This window comes from Pleurodeles waltl, chromosome 6 (genome assembly GCF_031143425.1).
Source record: "Pleurodeles waltl isolate 20211129_DDA chromosome 6, aPleWal1.hap1.20221129, whole genome shotgun sequence".
In the NCBI taxonomy this organism is placed as follows: Eukaryota; Metazoa; Chordata; class Amphibia; order Caudata; family Salamandridae; genus Pleurodeles; species Pleurodeles waltl.
The window spans coordinates 187,190,629-187,213,554 of NC_090445.1; positions in this window are offsets into that span (position 1 = coordinate 187,190,629).

The window sequence follows — 22,926 nt, forward strand, 5'->3', positions numbered from 1 at the left end:
GGAATCTTTTGCACTATAAAATCCTGCTAAGCGCAGGTATATTTTATTTCCCCAGTGAGGAAAGAAACTGATTGATCCTGTGACCCAATGGAAGCGGTCGAGCTAAGTGAAACTGCATGTGCATATAAAGAGTCATATTCATGGTGAGCATCGCCCCTAAATGTTCATATGGTTTAACCTTTTTCAGTTTAACATTCTAAAAGATTTTTCCACCAATTAAGGACAAAATAACAACAAGACAGGAGTAGTAAATGTCAGAGCCACTACGACACATTTAAACCATTTGGCACCTGATTGTTTGTAGTGATTTTGTTGATTGAGCTGACCAGTATATTAAGGCCCATTTTTATACTTTTTAGTGCCGCATTTACGCTGCTTTTTGACGCACAATTGTATTTTGTAAGTTTGCGCTGCTTTTGCATAAAAAAATTACACAAATGTGGCGCAAAAAAAGTATAAATATGGGCCTAGTCCAGGTATCAGGCAACAGTAAGATGTAATAAATCAGATAGGATGCCCCAAATACTCAGGTTTGAGCAGAGCACTGACTTGACAACACAGTCAAACATGCAGGAAAAATGTATGAATGCAGTATATAACTTTTGTATTTTAAGCGTTGCATGCTTCTCAACAGTTAACTATAGAAGCATAACATTATCTGACTTGTGGTCTAAAACCACCCTTACATTGAAGGCTCAGATTAGCCATAGTTCACCAACCATCAACATTTTTCATTAATTGATTTAGTGGGGGCATTTAGGAGCGCCATCAGCTGGGTGTGATATAGTATATTTTTTGTAAATGGGGATCATCAAACTCCTGGTAATAGTACAATAGTCGATGTTGATGCACACATCAATACATTCATACATAAGAATGAAGTTGCATCACCATTATTAGATTCCCCTGTTGTGAACTCTCCATCAATCCCGGCATGAAGATACATGAGGCCTGAGGTACTGACTTACAGGTCACAGGTGGGGTGGCATGTAGCCAGCAGACAAATATGCAAATTGGAAACTTAGATCAAATCCCACAGCCAGGAGCAGCTATACCACAATGGTCCCAGGAGATTGGCCCCAATAAAACTCACATGACCAGAGGGATGAGTGCATTCTCAAAAACACCATAAAGTTAGATGCCACATGTAGCTAGGAACACTTAACCAATCAGAGCACAGCACGCACAGCAATACACAGTGACCACACGCCCCTCATGCCGGACATCTGGACACGTACTCACTGGCCCACATTGTGTCCACGCAAGGTTGAGACCCACCTGCATTTGTTATCAGGACCTTATTTATGGCTCAATGACAACTGTTAGCATTCTTGACCAAGAAAGGAATGTTTTAATTATGTTATGGTATTTAGAGAAATATATAAAATACCACCACAAACTGATGTACATTGACAGTCCTCAGACACTCCTTCTGTAACTGCTCTCCCGGCCATAATGTTTAATTAATCAAACTGTTCCTGTTTTTCCAGATGCCTCTTGTCTTTTGTTTTTTAATGTAAATTCACATTTAAGCAACATTTTGGCGAGCCAGCCAGGAGCTGATTGCTTCTTCAAACCCAACTGCAACCAGAGAAAGGGGACCGCGTCTGGACGGATTCACATTTGCGCAACAAGAAACGTGAGCAGATGTCGCAACTGATTGGAAGTTCTGCTGAATCTGTGGGATGAAGGTCCATCCTGAAGCCACCGTCAGAACAGTAAGAGGCCACATTAGAGCCTTAGGCACTCATTATGAACCTGGCAGGCGAGACCGCCATGCCGGTGGTGGCGGAAATTACCGCCACAGGCATGGCGGTCTGGACCGCCACATAATAAAGGCAGTGGGGACCGCCACAGGCAGCCTTCCACCACTGCCAGGCTACTGCCAACAGGCAGCTTGGCGATGGCGGAATTTTTCATCCGACAGGGCAGTGCTAAAGAACCCTTATTCCACCAGCCATTTCCTGGTGGGTTCATCTGGCAGGGAAAGGCTGGTGGAAGGGGTGCTCCGGGGCCCCCCTGGGGGCCCCTGCACTGGCAGTGCAGGGGCCACGTGCAGTTCCCCGTCGCGCAGTTCACTGCCCGATTTACAGGCAGTGATCTGCGCGACGGGTGCTGCTGCACCGTCCGCACATCGGCATTGACGACGGCTCCATGTGGAACCGTCAGCAATGTCCCGGCCCAGCCGGCGGGGTCTCAAGAGGGCTGGCAGTCTGTGATAAGACCGCCAGCATGAACATAGCAGGGATTCCTGCCGTGTTCATAATGACCCCCTTAGTCCTAGCATTTGGCGTGTGGCAAACTAGGAAGAAACGTAACCCACAGAACCCACCTTTTTTGATAGTCAGCATGCTGCGAAAGGTTAATATTGTTTGACTCTCTGAATATTGTTTTATGCCCTGGCACCTGAATATGTCTCAAGGGTGATCGCTTGGACCGCTGGGCATGATACAGAAAAAGTGCATAGGCCCTGGGTGTGATTAAGGGCCAGCATCTCTGTCTTGAAAAGTGACTTTAGCTTGGACCGCTGGGCATGACACAGATGGTATGCCTAGGCCCTGGGTGTGATATAGGGCTGAGGCCTTAACGCTTGGACAGCTGGGCGTGGCACAGATGCATAGGCCCTGGGTGTGATAAAGGGCCCCGCCTCAATCTTTCTATCTAGCCTAAAAGGGTTTCTCGGTGCCACCAGTTTCATAAAACTGTTGGTATGTGAAAGAAGAAAAAGGTATTGTCATTTGCTTGGGCCGCTGGGCGTCATGGTACGCATAACCCCTGGGTGTGATATAAGGTGTGATTCGGATGTTAGAGAAGTAAAAGATTTGGATCTGGGAGATTAAGTCCAGCTTGTGTTTGACTAAGAAGGTCCTATGGTTGTGAGCAATCCTTTTCTCTGTACAAATTGTTGTTATCTTTATCCCAGGAGATGATATTGAGAAGATTATCAGGCCTACTTAGTCCCATGTACTGCACAGGGCCTCCCCTGGACACAGGATGGCATGTATTTTTTAACAAAGTCACCACTTGGTGTTTTGTTGATTTTTATTTTTTTCCAGTTGACATGGTGTCGTTTTGATATTGTGGCACTGGTAAATCAATGTAGCTGTGTTTTGTCTTGAGCATTGTGTTTTATCGATGATTTAATGTACTATTAACATGTTGCTAAATCTCACAAATTGCTATTTTATACCAAAGTAAAGCTCGCTATTTTGATGCCAAAAGTCATAAGTTTGAATTAACAACTGCAACTTCTTCTAGGTTGTGACCCTTCACCTGCATTGTTATTTGTGTTTGTTAAATGTTTATTTTGATGGATTTGTGATTAATGTTGAGCTCAGATCTAGAAATCCCCATGTATATGTTTCCCTGCTACCAGAGTAGAACCAGTACTCCCCCTGCATATATTTCCCCGCTAAAAGAGTAAAACCTTAAGAGTCCCCCAAACCAGAAAAGTTGGACGCATATAATTTAAGATCCCCTAAAATCATAAAAATGAAAAGTGTAACTGCCCCTTAAAAAATGACCCAAATTTATCAAGGAATCGCCTCTAAATCATGTACAAACCAGGTTCCCAACACAAAACCTAACAGGTTTTGCCACGAATGGCACACAAACACACTAAGGCACATGCGTTCCCCTGGCCAAAGGAGAGAACCTTTGACAGTAACATTACTGAACACATGAGAACACACATATGATCAAAATACGAAGGGCAAAAGAAGAGCAGGAGAGAAGCATTACTAGAAATATGGGTCATGCTCGAGGAGGCCCAGGCCGATAACCCTACCCTAAAGTCAGCAAGCAAGGCAGCCGCACCTCCTTGCCATATGCAGGTATGAAGGTGTTCTCCCCAATGCCTGCTAGCCTTGCATTAGGCTACCCCAATCCACCTGTTGAGGGAGCCCAAGGGGCCACTACCGAACAAGAAGCTGTTAGGTCTAGGCAATTCCAGCACCAGCCCCAGTCCAGCGCTAGAGCTCCCTGAAGTTCGGCCCCCTGTCTGTTACATTCAGGCCACTGAACCTCGGCGGCACAGAAAACACACACTCCCACTGGTTCCCAGGAACACACATGAGTGACAGGGGGATTTATAGCAGTTCTGGACAGTGAGACAACTAGCAGTCCTCTGGGATCCGATGACAAGGAGAGAGCAACAGGGTACACTCATGTAGGCGAAGAAACAGCAGAAAGTGAGTTTGAGTGCAGGTCCCAACTAAGAAGAATAGCGCCTAGCTCAGAACAAAGGAGGCAATCTAGATAGGATTCAGAGGAAAGGCATGAACTAAGGAGAGAGAGAGAGCTGACACCCTGGAAGCCTACCAAAAGTGTAGAACAGTGCACCCTCCACCTGAGGAGAGATGGGGTAGGCACAGAGCCCCAGTTAAGGACAAATCCAAAGTCGAATTAGAGGAGAGGCTTTTGAAGAGATCAAGATAGCCTGGTGCAAACTCAACTCGTAGGAGAACTAAGATAGCACCTTTACATGTGCACAAGGAGAGCAGCGACGAAGACATCTGCTGCTCCTCCTGAACGTGCAGGACAGACAAACTAATCCCAAAAGAGATAGTAGCTTGAGAGGAAGGAATGATCTTTCCACAACCATTTTGTCACCTGCTAGCCTGCTGGACCAAAGAAGTAATCAGTATGACAGACCCTGGCCGTGGGAGGGATCCTTTGAACCAGAGCTGTTGGCGGAGGACTGCATCTGGCATGAAGGGGGAGATCCTAAGTGGAACTTCCCTTACATGCAGGAATGTCTAAGGAGATGGGAATGCTATGTTGAGGAGAAACCAGTGGAGCTGCCCAAAATGAGTGTGCCCACTACTGCAGAAGGGCGCATCAGGGACCATCTATATGCCTTATGCTCAGATGGATAAGGTAGGGCTAAGAGCCAAACTACTGCCGTTGTTGGATGGGACGAGGAAATGGATCTCATGCTTTGAGAAGAACACCGCAGGAATAAACCTAGCGATAGACGATGTTAAAAGTCTGCTAAATAGTTTTTTAGGAAAGCAGGCTAACACAGTGTTCCCCCGAGCTCACATCCCAGAAATCACACTGACAAACACTGAGCACGACAGGGCAAAAATTAAATTCAAGCAGGCACCAAATATGGATTGCCCTGAAGGAAATGTTCCCTGACTGCCCAGATGTAGGAGGGTTAAAGGCAAAAACCGTGAAACCTGACCTTAATCGATTATCTAGACAGGATGAAAGAACGGTGGGGACAGGAGATAGGACAGCCATGGACTGATACGGGCCCCCAGGGCATATTCTTTTACGATATCCTCAAGAAGGGGCTGCCCACCGAAATACAAAGTGGACCTGACAGTGAAGTAGAGCTAGACACCAAACCCTGGTGGGAGATACAAGCTCACATATTAAATTATCGCAAAAAGAAACAGGAAAAGGACAGGGAAAACAGGAGCAGGCTCAGAGGGACACAGCAAAGTTGGTCCAACACAAATTGAGAAAGACCACCCTCGAGGGGGCCACGTTGGCAGCAAGTGTGTAAATGGCACCAGTTCTGAAGAGAGCTCCACCACAAAACCCTGAGGTTTTGCCTCAACCCAGCTGTAATGACAGAAATCCAGGAGGTTGGCAGCAGCCAGACCCTATAGAATGTTACTATTACCGCAGAATGGCTAATGGATATCGCTAAGGGCATATCACAAGCAGAAGTTGAGGAGCCGGGGCCAATCACCTCAAAATTTCCATCCACAAAAACAAACCCAGGAAAACCTGAATGACCTTATACTCAGCTGCATGGAAGTCCACTGCTGCAGCCCCGCAACATGGTTCAGGTAGTTGGACCAACACATGGCATCAGAAACCACAGGCAGGGAACCCAGCCCAACAGGGACCGGAGCCACAACCGTGGCAGAGAAGGGTAACTCTTTGGGGAAGTAACGCCTTCACGCAAACACAAATGTGCAGTTACTTAATATACCCAATGCAAAGCATCCATTTCACGCACACCTTAAAATTCACTGACTAAAACTCAAAAAAGGGACAAACTAAACATTAGAGATTCAAGCCTTTGCTTGTGTTTCGGGAAACTCAGGGGTGCTGCACGTGTTCTGTTGATTGGGTATCCTCACTAGGGTGCCATTCAGGGTGCCAATAGGAGCCTAGGCCTCACTCTGCTACTGATCCTCCGGGTGGGGTCAGTTGGCCACATGCCAGGTGGAGAGCGGTCCGGCAAAGGGGAGCAGGGCAGCTTTCCGGCCAGTGCTTAAAAAACAGAAACCCAGGCCATTGAACCCACAGACAAATTGGGGTGGAATTACCAGGTCGAAAGTTCCCCATTCCCAGGCACGTAGCTGGGACCAAAACCTCTTTATGGCTTGTAGCAGCACTAGTGCTCCCAGAAAACTAATCGCCTGCAGCCAATTAGACACCCCCTTTTTGGTTCCAAAATGAAGCTGTTCTCCAGTGTCGGGAGCCAGGCTTCCCGTATGCTTGGGATAATGAAGACCCCATAACACCCACAGCATATGCATGAGATCCAGCAGATTACAAAGCACCGCATGTTGCTGAGTCAGTAGTGTGGGTTCACCAGAACATCTAGCCTTCCCAGTCCATTCCCATATTTTGGACAAGCTCTTACAAATTTGTGGCCTTGCACCGGACTCTTCATGCAGCAATTTTTCCTCCTCCTTTCCTTCAAAATTCACCAAGTAACTGCCGGGGACCACAGGTCCAAGTAAGAGATGGTCCGAGGGAGATTAGGGTGCTTTGGAAAGGGAGTCAAAAAAGACCCATCACTGCTCCGAGCAGAGTAGAACACAAAAATATGCTCCTTCCTGTATCAGGCCTAGAACTCAGCCAACACACACCTTCAGGAAGGAGCCATAGTCTCAATCTCAGAAACCGCAATATCAAAGGCACATGGAGACCACGGATCAACTCTTCAACCGCTCCATTTTATGACAATTAAGACAACAGATCATATGAAGGTCTAGGGAAGCACCCAATGACCAATATAAAGAAGCCCAATACTAGCCAAAAAAGACGTCTCTAGAAAAAGGGCGTAGTCAAGACACCTGGCGCCACTAGGGAGTATCGCATTGTACACCACATCCCGGGACTAGAGGAGTATACACATGTCCTCAGGGCACATTGCATTCACCAAAAAACATTGAGTACGACACGCTTCCTAGTTACACATTGCCCCGCCCACGTACAGGTTGAAAACTACGCCCATAACAATGGCACCCTCATGCACACCCTACGGTACTCGAGGGCTGACGACACCAACAGAGCATGTAGGAAAGCACCCTTTTGACATGGTTACCCCCCATGTTTTGCCTGGTACCTGAGGTAATTTCAGCTGTTACTGCACTGAATCCCTTCTAACCAGGTCCCCAGTGCCAGTGCTCTTTTAAAAAAAAACTGCAGTTGTTTTTCACAATGGACACACTCTTTAGCACACACTGTAAATTGTACCACGGGTACCTAGGGCCTAGGGCACTAAGGAAGGTCCCCAAGGGCTACAGCACCAGTTGTGCCACCCCCATGGTCCACTCACCAAACCCACACAGTGCTGCCATTGCAGACTGCATGTGTTGGTGCAGGTCAAAATTGAAAACATGACCTGGAACACACCCCTGAGTACCAGGTCTCCTCCCAGTGAATGTGTCAGGTGTGAGTCATCCTTAAGGCAGGATGCATCGTGACACATGTGTGGGCATGTGGCATATCTTAGACATAGTAAGTCAACAGGGAAGCCATTTTAAATGCATGTGCTGGACACTAGTCACTACGAATTTCCCAGCTACATGATGGCTTCTCTGAATATATGGATATTTGGTATTTCTCAGAATAATAAACCCTCACTGATGACAGTGAAGGTTTTATTAATAACTGCACCCAGAGGGCACCTTAGAGGTACCCCCTGAAAACCTACCAGCTACCAGTATGTTGACTGACTGGTCCTGACCAGTTCAGCCACTTTAGACAAGTTTCTGGCCCTTTAAAGTGACAGCCAACACTCTTGAGGGCCAGAGACAAAAGTCTGCAATGGGCGGGTGTGTTAGCACCTCACCCAAGCAGGTTGGACATTCCAAGGCGGGTAGCTTCAAAGGACTAGCCACCTTTATAATGTGACCTGCGTCTCTCCAGATGGTGGCAATTACCGACTCCCTTATCCTAATCCCACCTTTGGTGGCAGCACAGGTGGGAAAATTAGGCAGATTAGGAGGTGTTCCCACTTCATGCCAGTCCCACCTAAAGGTGGATGAGCTGAAGTGGACACCACTTTTCAAATTCCTCCATCTTGTTGGGAAGGAATTAGGCCACTTGGGTTAAGGTTATGCCCACTTCCCACCGGAAGTAGTCATAGAAAGGGTGTAGTCATTCTAAAGGCGGGTAACCCTTTGGCTACCAGCTGGCACTCCCTGTAAGGCCCCTAATATGAGTATTTAGGTGGTACCCCTGAACTCAGATCCTGACGACCTCAGAAAAAAAGGACACAGAGGAGTTGCACCTGCAGAAGAGGAATGGAAGAAGTAGATGACCTGGCACCAAACCTACCGGCATGCTTGCTGTCCTCGACGAACTCTGCCCAAAAAGAAAACTAGTCCTGCAGCTTAGCCTCCAGAAGGAGTGCCTGCCTTCCATAAAGACTCAGGACTGCCATGAGCAGTGGAACTGCTCTGCAACAAAGTTTCAAGAAAGGACTCTGCAGCCTCCAGAACAGCAAAGACCCAACACCTGAAGTGACCACTGCCCCCAACGTCCATGAGCCGAGGTGAAGTAAACCAATGGTGCCAGGAAGGTTCCTAAGCTGTCCAGAGTTCGACTCCATCGTGGTCTCACCCGTCTTGGACTCAGCCAAATCTCCTGTAGCCTCTGCACACAGGTCCCCTCTCCTGAGGCCATGTGGTGAGAGAAAACCCAACACCTCCAGCAACCACTGCACCCGTTGCCCATGATCCAATCTGAGGTGGGTCACCCATGCAAACAACATCCCCCTGCTCCCCTGAACCTGAGTTCAGCCAGGTTGCACCCCTGCTGGGCTCTCAGATAATGTCTGCAGCCTCACCACACAGGACCCCATGACTGCGAGTGCTCCCAAACACAGAAACCCGGCGCCTAAGGGCACCCCTGCATTCATTGTCTCTGGGCCCTGGAGAAAAGGACCAATGGTGCACCTACGTCCCTGAGCACCCCACATCTACAAACTATCTGTTTGTTTACCTTACATGCTTCCTATCCAGAGCCTGCAGCCTGTTTTCACAAGGACCAAATCTAATTGAAAACCATTGGGCACCCAACAACTTTCTGCAGCCCTGCACCCGGCTGCCCCATTGCAGCACGGAGTAACCTGCTGGTGTAGTTCTGACCAGTGCCCGGTACATACCTTAACGCTCCGAAATTGGCTTTGTAAGTCTGTGTGTTTGCTGAACATTGTTTTCCTCCATAGGTTAACATTGAAGAACTCTGAAATTGCAGTGTGTTGATTTTTTAAATTAAAAAGTACTTATGCTTGTAAACGTACTTACCTTATAGCAACGTCCTTGGGGTTTAAATTGTATATAAAAAGAAGTATTATTTTTTCTACTTTGATCTCAGATTTATTCTTTGAGTGTTCGTCTCATTTATTGCCTCTGTGAATACAACAACACTACCCTCTGATAAGCCCAACTGCTCACCTACACTACCACAAAATAGAACATTAGTCCTATTACATTTGCCTCTGCAAACAAATTGGGGTTCCACTGGACTCTCTGCATGGTGTACTTCTTTTTAGTGCACCATATAGAGAGCCAACTTTCCACAGAGCGCCAGATAATAATTAAAATCACCCACATGCCCAACAACCCATAAAAATGAATACGTTCATAAACAATAACCCATTTTTTCCCAATTAGGTACCCCAAGGTGGACCACCTTCCAGTGCCTTTATAAAATCATGAAAAATGCTGGAATTTCTAAGAAATAATTGGCGGCATGTGGGGATGCAATGTTCTCTCAAAAAACAAACAAACCTAGCTCTTATTCAACAGGTCGGCAATCAAGCTTCCATGTGCACCACCTTTACAGCGCACCATCGCCTCTTTTTTCAGTGACCACATAATCTAAACAGGACCACCTTAGTGCGATCATGAACTTTTCCTCGAATTGTACCACATCAACAATCCTAAATCAAGAGCAATGAACCGCACCACAAACGTTTTTTAACTTTCGAAATTTAGAAACTCCAACAACCAGATGGCTCCAGACATCTCCCCTGGGTTCACTCCAAGATGTTCAAAAAGTTATGTACTTTTTCACATGTGTAAATTCTCTGTCTATTGTTGGTACTGCATTAATTTGTTAAGGAACAGCCTAGTCTTATGGAAATGTCAGAAAATGTCACTGAGCTTGTGTAGGGACCTCTCCCATGTTACTTATAATTACACCAAACACAACACCAGCATTCCACATGCACTACATAGTGCCGTTTTACACAACATGTGATATCAGCATATGATCGTGAGTTTAAAGACATTAGCCTGGTCATGTTACACCTGTTTGCTGATACCACATGCAGTAGGCACAGATATGCTTTACTTATCCAAAGAGGTAGCCCCTGAAAAAAGCAAAATGTCTTCTCCATTTATACCTATGTAGGATTAGGGCCAAAATACAACAAAATACAACCTCATAGAGTAGAGCCCCACAGGGTAGTAGTAAAACTGGCCTGCTACAAGACCAATCCCAGAGCACTGTACCTTCTCACCAAGCCTAGCAATATCCAAACTGAGCTAGACAGGATGCGCAAAAAGGGCGCTATAGGGGAGGATACTGTTTGGCCCCAACATTTTCCACAAAAGAGATTCTTGGAGGAAGCACAACCGCCTAACCAGTGCACAAACACATCCACTCCCGCTTCAAACTGTGGCCCCAGGGTGGCCTTTAGCATAACTAAGGCTGTCTTCATTAACAACAAGTGGACCCCAGAAGTGAAGTTTCATTGCAGGGCCATCCACCTCGATGATACGAAGGGAAATAGGTCTCAAAGGGAGGGTTGAATAACAGCATAGATACCCATGTCAGGAAATCTGGGTCACTGAAATAGATAGGTATACATGGATAGAAGGGAAGGGGTTGCCTCTAATTGTAATGAAGCTCATGCTGTATTCCTTAAATTTCAGAGGCAAAGGAATAATTCTGCTTGGTATGAATAAAAACTGTGGAACAATCAATGCACATCCCGGACATGAAATGGGGCACCTCCACAGTGATAGACACTTACTGGCAATGCGGCGAGTTTGCATACACTCAGCTCGTTCCAGGATGGCATGGTCTCTGCTCTCTTATCACCATAGAAACCACGACCCTGGTCATTCCCGTAGTAGATCAGTCATTGCTGTGCCAACACCAGCTAAGTAAGACGACGACTGTTGCATCAGGCTCGAGAGAAAAGAACTGCAGATTATTTTGGCTGGGTTCAGTACAAGGACATTCCAGAGGAATTCAGGCTGTTCACTGATGCACAAGTATCAGCTGGAGGGTCCATACCCTTCTTCACCTTGCAGACAAAAGCGGACGCCCACTGGTTGCAAATAACTAGGCAGGAAATTCTCAAAATGATGAACAGCACTGAGCTTGGCTTTGATGTAATCAAGGTAGAACTGAGAGCCATCTGCCTCAGGGTGATGCAACACTTGTATGCGTTGGACTTGATGACCGCACTTGAGGGTGGTGTATGCACAAAGATCAGTGCATCTTGCTGTATGTTCATACCTGGCAGTGACATGGATAATATAACTCTGACTCTTGCCATCCAAACATTGCACCTATTACAAAAGACATAAGTGAAGAGGGAGGTGCCCTGAGCAGGAGTTGTTCACAAACTGGCTCTCCTGCCTCCCCTGGTAGCTGAGAGGTCTGTGCATATCATTGCTGCTCGTTTTCATCGTACTACTGTTTTTGTGTGGTTTCCTGCAAGTGGGGGCTTCCTGCTGTAAAGCACTGTCCTCAAATTGGGTAGAATGCAAGTAGCTATGGAAGTGGGACAACAAGCCCCCAACAATATGACTGTCATGATGCATGGGTTAGATGGTGTCATTGAAAATTCAACTAGAGAGCGGAATGTTAATATTGATATAGTCAATGGTGATACACACGACGATACGTTCATATATAAGAATTAATTTGCATTACCAATATTAGATTTTCCTGTTGTGATCTCTCCATCAACCCTGGCTTTAAGATACATGGTCACGCAGGCTCTGAGACAGAGGCCTGAGGTTACTGACTGACAGGTCACAGGTGGGGTGGCGTGTAGCCGGCAGACAAATGCGCAAACAGGAAACTAAGATCAAATCAAAGAGATAGGCGCAGCGACACCTCAATGGTCCAAAGAGATTGGCTCCAATAAGACATGCATGGCCAGAGGGGTGCGTGCATTTCCAAAACCACCATAAAGATAGATGCAACATGTAGTTAAGAACACTTAGCCAATCAGAACACAGCATGCACAGCAACACGCAGTGACCATGCACCCCTCAGGCCAGACATCGCAACACATACTCGCTGGCCCACTTTGAGTCCATGCAAGGTTGCAGCCCATCTGCATTTGTTATCAAGGCCTTATTTATGACTCCATGAAACTGTTTGCATACTTGACCAAGAAAGGAATGTTTTAATGATTTTATAGTACTCAGAGAAATGTACAAAACACCACTCCTAACTGATGTACATTGAGAGACAGCCCTCAGATCCAGGATCTCTAACTGCTCTCCCGGCTGTAATGTTTCATTAAACAAACTGTTCCTGTTTTGCCAGATGCCTCTTGTCTTTTGTTTTCTAAGATAAATTCACATTTCAGCAGCACACCCGCACAATGATGCTGGTACAGACACTAATACAAACCAAGACATAAAACGAGCTGAAAGAATCCTCACCCTGCTTACATAGAGCAATGGTAATTGTGTTAGCACCTTGGGTCATGCCAATGTTAGCATGGTTTATATGAATCCCTACCTGTTTTTCAAGGACTTTTAAATCAGTATCTGTAATTTAATTATAGAATCACAAAAAGTTGAGAAGTTGAATTATAGACTGTATAGAATTCAGTGAAATTGATTTCCTAGGCACTTTTGAAAAGGGGACTGTGTTCTTTCAAAGTTATTTCCTGAGTAAGCAAGCTACGCAGGCTCAGGACTCCCTTAAATTGTGGTAGATTCCGCTACCAAAAACCAACATTTTGCAATATGTTTTTCTCATATGTCTCCTAACTATGGTTGTGTGATTTTTATCATTTTTTATTTTGTTATATGTGTGCTCTATCAGCTAAACGTACCATAGTATACTATTGTAACATCCCATCTGCTACACATATCAAGTAACCATTTAGAAATCTCAGTACTAAGGTCTCAATCACATTTGCCTGTGGTTTGCTTAAAACATACACATTGCCCCTCGATAATGTTTAGTGCAGAGTGTGATTAATGTGTTAAACAGATAGATAATAATTATGATCACTAATGTCCAAACTTCTTATGTTTAAGATATTTACATAGTCAAGTCATAAATATGAAAATTATATACAGTCAAATGTGGAAGAGATTCCTGTTTGATTAGAGGTTTGCCTTGTACATCCCCTTTATCTAGCCATTAAAAGTGTGATGTTTCATTTAACGGCCTATCCTAATAAACCTCATCCCCACTGATCACAGAGGAATAGATAATTGAGGAGTAACTAACTCCCAAAATTCTTCTGAGTCAAAATTGTGTACATCTAAGTAGTACCTGATGGTAATTCTGGCATTACAATCTCCCACTATACAAATAGAAGCTAATGCATATGCTTTTTGTGAATTATAAATGACATAAAAAACTTTGTCTAGTAATTCTCTTGGAGGGAAGTAAATGTTAGACAAGAACACTTTTACTATATGTCGTCTCTCTCTCTCACTCCTAATTGACACTTCTAAAGAAATTAGATTCTTAGAGGTTATTGTCAGCAAATCAGAATTCCAGATAAGACTATCTCTTTACTGAGTGACCAACCCCCTTTATGCTATGGCTTTTTGGATCCTACAGCCTCATTTGAGAACACTGTGTACTTGCAAGTTCAAATTCCTCAACCAGCCAATTTCTTAAAGGCACATAGGTCCAGATTTAAGCTCTAGTGACACATTAGCATAATTTTTTTAACACTAATGTGGTGTTATGCTTCAAAAATTGCTGCACCATAGTTACAAAGTCGCACAATGCATACATTGCTCTACTTTGTAACCCCTTGCACCACATTATGCCTGCACCAGGCATAATGTATGCATGGGGGGCATTCCCCCATGAGGGGGAGGAAGAAAAAATGGCGCAATGAAATCTAAAAGATTTCTTTGCACCATTTTTAGCAGCATTTTTTAACGCCTGTTCTGGGCAGGTGTTAAAAGGAGGCACACCATTTTTTTAAATGGCCCACTATGCACTTTGCAGGACTAGCGCCACCATTTGTGGCACTAGTTCTGCAAAGTACATCAGTAGAGTCAAAACTGTTGATGCTATTGCCCCTAACCTGAGCCAGGGTATTTTAAATACAGTGAACACATAGTGGTAATAGGGGGGTGCTAAGGGGCACCTTGAGACCCTCACGGATGAGAATTGTGCTTTACAAATGCTCTGATTCATTTATTGATTGAAAAGTGGCACTGCATTGGATGCAGCACCACTTTTCCTAAATATGCCTCATAATATCATGTTTAATGTTAAGTCCAGATGTCTCTATATTGAGTAAACATGCAAGTCTGGCAGCATTTTAGTTTATGACGGAATTCCAAGTAATAGATGTTGTTCGTGTGTACTGACGCAGAAAGGCAAGAGTGCAGTGCTGTCAACCATTATTGATGCACCTGCCCAGCAAAGCTTTTTATTCTTCTAAACCAAACTTCAAAAGAAGGAGTTTGATATTGAAGAACAAAAAAGAAGTGTCTCTGACATGTAGGAAGATTTTTCTGTTCGCCACTGCCAGGCTTTCCCTTGCGATCCAGAAGGTGATAAGGGTACTTCGGAACATCCACCCTAAATATAAAGGGGGTCATTATGACCCCGGCGGTTGGAGATAATGTGGCGGTAGTACTGCCAACAGGCTAGCCATAATTACCGCCACATTATGACATTGGTAGGTTGGTGGAAACAGTGTAGGTTCCACTGTTAAAAACAAGGCAGGTCCCCCAACATGCAGTTTTCTCAACTCTATACAAAGCAGGCAGATTAGACATTTGTGTTTTTCATAGAGGTCTCCGTCTGCCAAACATAAATGAGTCCCTTTGTTGCAAAGAAGTTATGTCTTGATTAGTAGGAACGGAAATAACTTTGATCCCTATTATGTCAAAGCATTAGGATGACTCCACATTAATGAGCAGATCAGGGGTTATGCAAATGTTAACACAGCCTCAGTCAAATTGTGGGAACTATCAGTCTGCATCATAAATCTAAATAAACATGTTTCATGATTGCAATAGGTGACATAACAAAAGAGAATGAAAAATGTATAATAGATGAAAACAACTGAGTGGGAAGTCTAAATCTTTACGAGACAATAAATCAACAAACAAAAAGCAGAGACCTTGCTATATACTTGAATAATATCAAGAGACATGCTCAGATTACTAAATTAAGTGATGTAACGAAACTTGAGGGCGCCTTCCCTGCAAGGTACATAGAAGACCCCCCCCCCCACTCTGGACTCAGTCAGGAGCTCTTAGGATAGGGCAGTGTGCTGAGGAGGGGGCCCTGGAGATCAGGCCTCCCTGCACAGCGAAGGCTGCAGAGGCCTATGTTATGCCACTGACAAAATTGATTTGTTGTTCATGTATTTGTTAAACCCTCATTAAGTGTGGGGTAACTCCATTTGAAAGGGGCCAATAATCATTCCAGTTGTAATGTCTGTTTTCAGACGAATAAGTTCATCCGCCAAAAGGTCAAGAACAGTGGAATGGGCTAAGATTTAATCCTTAGCTGTCATGTTCCAAATCGATGTTGGGGGTAGGGGCAGAGTTAACCTGAAAAGTGTCTTTATTGTTAATATTTTCTTCTGGCTTTATTGTATCCAAATTAATGGTCTAAATTTTCCTTTTCCTTATATCCTTTTTAGAGAATTTATGATTGCATAGAATTATTACATTCAATGTATTCATAGGAGCCTTGTCTTTATCTAATGCACCTGGGGAAGAATTGATGGCATAAGTATGATAATATAGTCTTCCACCAGCCCTTTTGGTAGACACAGAATAGGAATGTCCACCACAGTAGTCTGTGAGATAGGTGAACCACACCTGTGTTAGAATAAAAAAGGTAAATCAGTTATCATTAGGGTAGTTGAATAATGTATCAATATTGTACTGATGGTGTGGTTTAAAGTCTTAATTGTTAGGATTATTTTTAACACTCGCAAAACAGAAATTAAAATTGATGATGCACCATCTTGAGCTAATAATTGACTAGGCATCAGCTTAACTGTCAAAGTTTTTTATAATAGACAGCATCATGGCTGGTACAGGACGATCAAAATATTTGGTGGAGGAACTAGATTTAGTGGACGTGGATTGGGCAGGGTGTTTTCAAGGCTCCGTGAAGCAGATTAATTGTACAAATTGGCCCTGCTGAGAGAAAGATTCCAATACTGAGTCAGTAGACTGACATTTTGAACACTATGACAGGGTGTCGGGAAGCAAAGCATGTGATGTTGCATAAAGGTTTGGGGGAGAACAGTCCCGCGCAATAAAGCACCCATCATGTAGTTTGTATTTTTTATATTCAACATTTTTTTTTAACCTCTTTTGTGTGGATGTTGTTATGGTGTTGACTGTGGGTGTGTGTGACTGTTATACCATTAACCTTTTATCTCACTTTTTCCTCTGCTTTGGTAGTGATTATCCCTGTCTCCATTGGGCGGTGTAAGGTGATTTACTTCAATGCTGAGTGGGTGTAACATTGAGTTTTATTGCCCTGTACTGCTACCTGAGCGGCATCGGATGTACCCTTTTAATTTTGGCTCCCTTATACTTTTCTAGGCGTGTCAGCGGATTTCCTGAGCCCTCTTTGTGCCGCTCCTTATTTTCTCTTCTGCCACATCCATTTTGCAGGAAGTATTCCTCATTTGTGGGTCCCTCCTTCTTTCCAAACCCACATTTACAACGAACTAGAACCTTTCTGTCTGTGAAATCTTCTGCACACATTGCGATATATTACACATAAGGAGGTCAGGCTTCTACTGTACATACATTTTCGAATGGGGTATTGTGATAACTCAATTTCAAAACTCTGTAGACATACTATTAACATATTAATCCATGTTTCTGCATACAACTATCTGAATTGCTCCCAATATGTTTAGTACACTCAGCAGAAAGACTCTGAAGACTGAAAGCAGTTGTGTCCTACCATGTAGTAAATGAATCAGGTCTGTGAGCAGAGAGGACACAACGTCCTTCAAGGCTTTAGACAGAATCCTATTTTTATGCAACATGAGGGGAAGAAAAGCTAGAAAGACTTGGCACACATTGGGATGTCGTTACTGTTATGCATATCTGAAGAATTTAGCATAGTGTTAATTGGATACATGCAAGGTCTCTATAAATCAAACTGTGAGGTCCACAGTCTGTTAGAAATGCTTTCACCTAGATTTAGTTCTTTAAATTACTATTTGTTTGGACACCTGAGATTACTATGACAGAATTATTACAGATACATTCCATACTGATTTGACATGAAATGCATTTATTGCTTTTTGCTTCCAATTTCATCGTTCTCCATGGTGATGACAGCTTAACAATGCATGGTAGAACAGCCAACACCTGTTTAACCCCTTCATTGCGCAGTTCTTGTGTTCTTTCAAGGCTGTAAATAATTGGTCATAGAAATATTGAATCCAGATTTCACATACAAAGTACACATGGTGGTGAGAGTGAAGGACACTGTATTGTCTCATTCCATTCGTTTTTAACTTAAATCAGTGCAAAAGTGGTACTCCAGTGAATTTTTGTGACAGCACTCATTAAAATATACGATGCAGTTATGTTTATTTTTTTTTGTGAAACATACATGCATAAAGCACAGTAGGTTATTGTGATGGACGGTTGTTGGTCATGCACTTATGTGTAAACTAAATTAGTGGTAAGGGTGAGGTCATGGTCAATTTTGGGTTTAGTTTCCCTGTGACTGTTTGATTTAGGGAAGGGGTACTATTAAAGACGAAGGCAATACATCTGTACACGGATGTACTCTATGTTTGCAGATGGAATCAGTGGTACTTATAAGAGTGAGTGTACCATGCTCCCCCTAGAGGATAGATCCCGGGACAGTGGGCCACAGATGGTGTCTATACTGGAGTGACTGACTAGATCCATGCCCTTGTGAGAAGCAGTCCTGCGAATGGTAAATTGTCCAGTGAGGCAGTTCCCACTTGGAAAATGGTGAGAGCAACCCTGCTTATGAGATAATATGGTAATGGAAATATTAACTCTGCATTGACCTTAAAAAGAGATGGCGCAGCGGGTGTGTTAAGTTGTCCCTAAACGTGGATGCAGGTGATTTCCCTTTTTTGGTGAATCTAAAATTCCTGTGCATCTGGGTAAGGAGTAATGGGGAGTGGCTTCTGGGGGGTGTTTGGGGTGTCACACCCTACCAATACATGTTTTTTCTATAAAAAGTTGGGGACATATGCTTTCAGTTGGGTATGGTGAGGTGTCTGTCGGATTTCAGCAGGTATTTTTACATACACACAGACACAAAACATACGCACGCACACTGTGTGAAAGTCCTCCAAAATATTGATTTTACAAAATATTGCTTTCCCTCTTAGTACTCCTTCCAAACCGCATTCCTCTTCCTTCCCACTGCCCCTGAGGCCCCCCTCATGCACCCTGCTTTTCATATATGCCAGCCCGATTGTCGGAAAATCTGAAGTTCATCCCCCCAAAATCTTACTGACCAATCTATGCCCCCGTGGCGGGAACTCATGAATGGCTAAGATGACGACATTTCCTGATTACGGCTGCTGCAGTCGCTAATATATATATATACTGCTTCTCCTTAATAGGAGAACAAGAAGAAGTAAATAAAGGTTGAACAGTGTAAAGCAAGTTAGTTTAAGTGATTCAAATTCCAGACCTCCTGGTTCATTACATTACGCTGCCCCATCAGAGTGTGAAGCAGCACATGTAGGGTGTTGGTGAAGAAAAGGCACATCGCCTTAAGAGGCTGCAGTGAAGGATGGTTGAGACAAGTAAAACGTACGTATAGATGGGCCTGGTGTGATTATATATTGGAAAGAGAAGTAGTGGGTAAACATTGATAACTTGAAATAAAGGTAAAAGCGTTCGGGATTTTCTACAAATAATGGCTAAAAATGAAAAGTTCGAGCAGATAATGTTGGGGGGTGACTCCGATAAATGAATAAAGAAAAACACAGAAGGTTTTATGCTGCTATGATTATCACATAGTCATAAGAGAAGCAACACCAGTAGATGCATTCAAAAGTCATAGCTTACCACCCTATAATGCAGCTGTCGTGAACGCTGCTCACCAGCAAATTAAGGAAAGGAAAAGGGGGAGAGGGTTGTTGACAAGTCGTGTGTTGAAGTAGAATAAAGAACACACCACATATCAAATTCGATTCCTAATATCAATGCTAATTATTGTGTGGGTATATATGCGCTATCTACTACTAGAAGGCGGAATGTGTAATGATCTCTGTTGACATTGTTCATGGTTCAGATTGTTCCACTGGATTTACTGCTTCCAAGTTTCCATTGGAAAAGCTTTTCTTGGTATTTGCTTCCAAAGCAATGCACTGCCCCAATAGAAATAACGTAATTGTTATTGTCTCTAAAGAGCTTTTTGCATGCTCGGAAATTTGGCATTGGTAGAACATTCACTTGTTTGGAGAACTGATGTAATCATTCTGTCCATTGCAAGTCAGAAATATATTTAAGCAAATTAAAAGATGAAAAACAAGCAGGCATTTGTCAAAACATCTATTGTTTGATTGCAAAACATGTAGAGAAAGATTTACACAAGGCCTAATAAGATGCTGTGCTTTGGAACTAGCTTTATTAGGTTTCATATTGAAGTCTTTGGCAAGAAATTTGGCCTGAGCTGGGCGCGCATCTACGTGTAGTGAAAGATTTCAATCAATTAAACTGTTTTTCAAGGAATTTTGTGAGCAGCATATATACCGAAGTCCATCAGTTTCCATTGTTATGTTATTGATTCCTGTTTATCAATAAAGGGAAAAATAAAATCTTACAACTCCCGGACCCGGAGGCAACCTCTCATTTGATTGGACAAACAAGTGTTCTAACTTCTCGGGCAGTCTTTGCACATATATGTGACTTCATATAGTGTGAAGCTAGCTAAAAAGTAACAGATCAACGTATAAAAGGAGTGTGTTAATCATGTTAGAGCAAGCTAATATAACATTGTTGCCAGTTGTAGAAATCCAAACATACGAATAGAGTTTCCGGTTTCTAGTTAAAACCGATTATAACACATAAAACACCACAAAAGGGAATATTTGTTTTTCAACAGAAAATGGATAACACAGGCTTTTGCTTCGCGTTTACTGGTTTGGCGCCCTCTATTGTCCAATAAAATAAATGCTGTACTATCCTCTAAGCCAGTGTTTCCCAAATTGTGGGCAGTGACTCACTAGTCGGTCACAAGCCGATTTTCGGTGGGTCAAGAAAGTCCGAGCAATAATTAAAGATGCCTTTAAATTCTGTGTTTATTTTGTCACATTTGCCTGCTTCAACTACAGAGGTCAAATGTCGGGCTATGTCTTTTGACAAGTTGCTGCTTATTTCTTTAACATGGGATTGATGTTTGCTTTTCTTTCTCTGACTGTAGTGAGAGAACTGAGAAGAGTTTTTAAAGTGCATTATTTGACAATATTAAAATGTCACTTTCGCAAAAAAATGTAAATACCTGTAAATGAACTGTATGCATTAAGCAGTTAGGAAAGAAAAAATGAAGATGAAAATTTTTTGTAGTTCTAAAGTGTGCTGGAAACAGATATTTTAATAGGATCAAAACAAATAACTACAATGTAATTGGTGATGTGCAAATGATAAATATTCACAGAACCCCCATTTCGTCAAATTATTATTTGAATGGTATGTGCTATATAGTTTTAGCAGTACAACTGTATGTCTGTGTAAAGTGAGTGCAATTTAAATGGAAAATGTGCTATCTGTAAATGACAATGGGCTATCCCTCCTTATGACCATTAAAGGTAGGTTGGTCATGAACGTTTGTCATTCTAAAAAGTGTGTCCTGGTCCCAAAAAGTGTGGAGACCACTTCTCCAAGCACTTTTCTGTGATGGATGCTCGTACTTTGCCCCATTTGGGCCATGCTATGCCAACTAATGTATTCTTGGGGAAATCCGGACTTCCAAACTTCAAAGACCTAATTCTACTTTTATTTTGTAAGGATAGCTCATATGATATTTTTCTAGCTCGCTGCATGTTTCACTGTGGCCAGAAGATTTGTAGATGAACTCTGAGCAAGGTCTTTCTCCACAGCAAGTGGCACCACGATGTACAATGTCATCCTCCTTCCCTGAGAGAAGGACAAAGCTTTGTTTTCAGAAAACTCAGTTATCAGGATTGTGGCAACAAAGATCACTGCGCATACAAATGTCTAGTAGTAATGACGCTTCTTTATTGTTTTTATCATAGAGCAGTGGTCTTCAAAATTGGGGGGCGGACCCGCCTAGGAGGGCCTCAACCAATCCCAGGTGGGATGCCAGCAAAGGCCAAAAGAAGCATTATGCTGGTGTTAACGTGTCCTTCTATGTTAATTTATTACACATTAGGACTCGTTTTAGGCCAATGAATCTTGTGACCCAGTGGAGAGACACCGTAGGACGAGATAACTGATCAATATGTCAAGCAATATATCAATAATGTCATCAATGTTTACCACCACAATGCACTTTACTTTGGATAAAGACATTAATCAAATTGCCGGCGCAACCATGACCTTTCAGTCATGAATAACCACACCTTTGATAGAATTTTATGAATTTTATTCCCTATTGATTACAATCAAAGAGCAGAAGAGTTAATCTCAATATCAAGAAACACAAAAGCATAGTCACGATATGGCAACTGTGATAAGATTTAATTAATGCAAGAATCACAAACATAAGAACATAGCACGGCGTGAACATAGATTAGAATACAACAAATATCATATACGTTTCAGTTTAGCATAGCGTAATGTCAGTCGTTTGTCTGTTTGCGTCAGTCAAAGTGAACTCCTAACCTAACCACAGATTAGCATCAGCATGTTGGGCTTCATGCAAAACAATTTAGAACACCAATTTGGAAAACATCTAGCTATGGTCTCTAGCAAAACGAGCAGTTGGTACCTAGAAAGGAAAAGCAAACAGACAAATTACAAAATGCATTGCCATAATTACCCTCCAAGGATTGGGTCAGCACACAGGATCAGTCTTCGTCTTCAGGACATCGGTCAAAACGCCATCAGTCTAAATTTTGTCTAATGGACAGGGGACACTTCCCTCATAAGGAGGAGAAGTATAAAAAGGGCAGTGTATGGGCAAAGATGGTTTTTATAAGTCTCAAAGTCACCAAACAGAGTGACAGAGTTTCTGGATAAAATCAATATCATTCCCTACCTAGTTCTCTCGACCCTTCTGTGACACGGGTTTTTATCCCCTTTTCGTAATACCTTCCCCCAAAATTCTATTGGACATTTGTTATACCCCACTATCTTTAACCTATCAAATTATACATTAAGTAATCCCAATTGTCACCCCATGATAATTCATAACACTTTGATTGGTCTTCATAATTGACGTCTTCGGAGGGGGCACATCCGGCAGTTGCTTCACGGTTTGGCACGTCTTCTCGGGTCATGAGTTCCTTTGTCCATGGTTTAAACGTCCTTGTACATTACA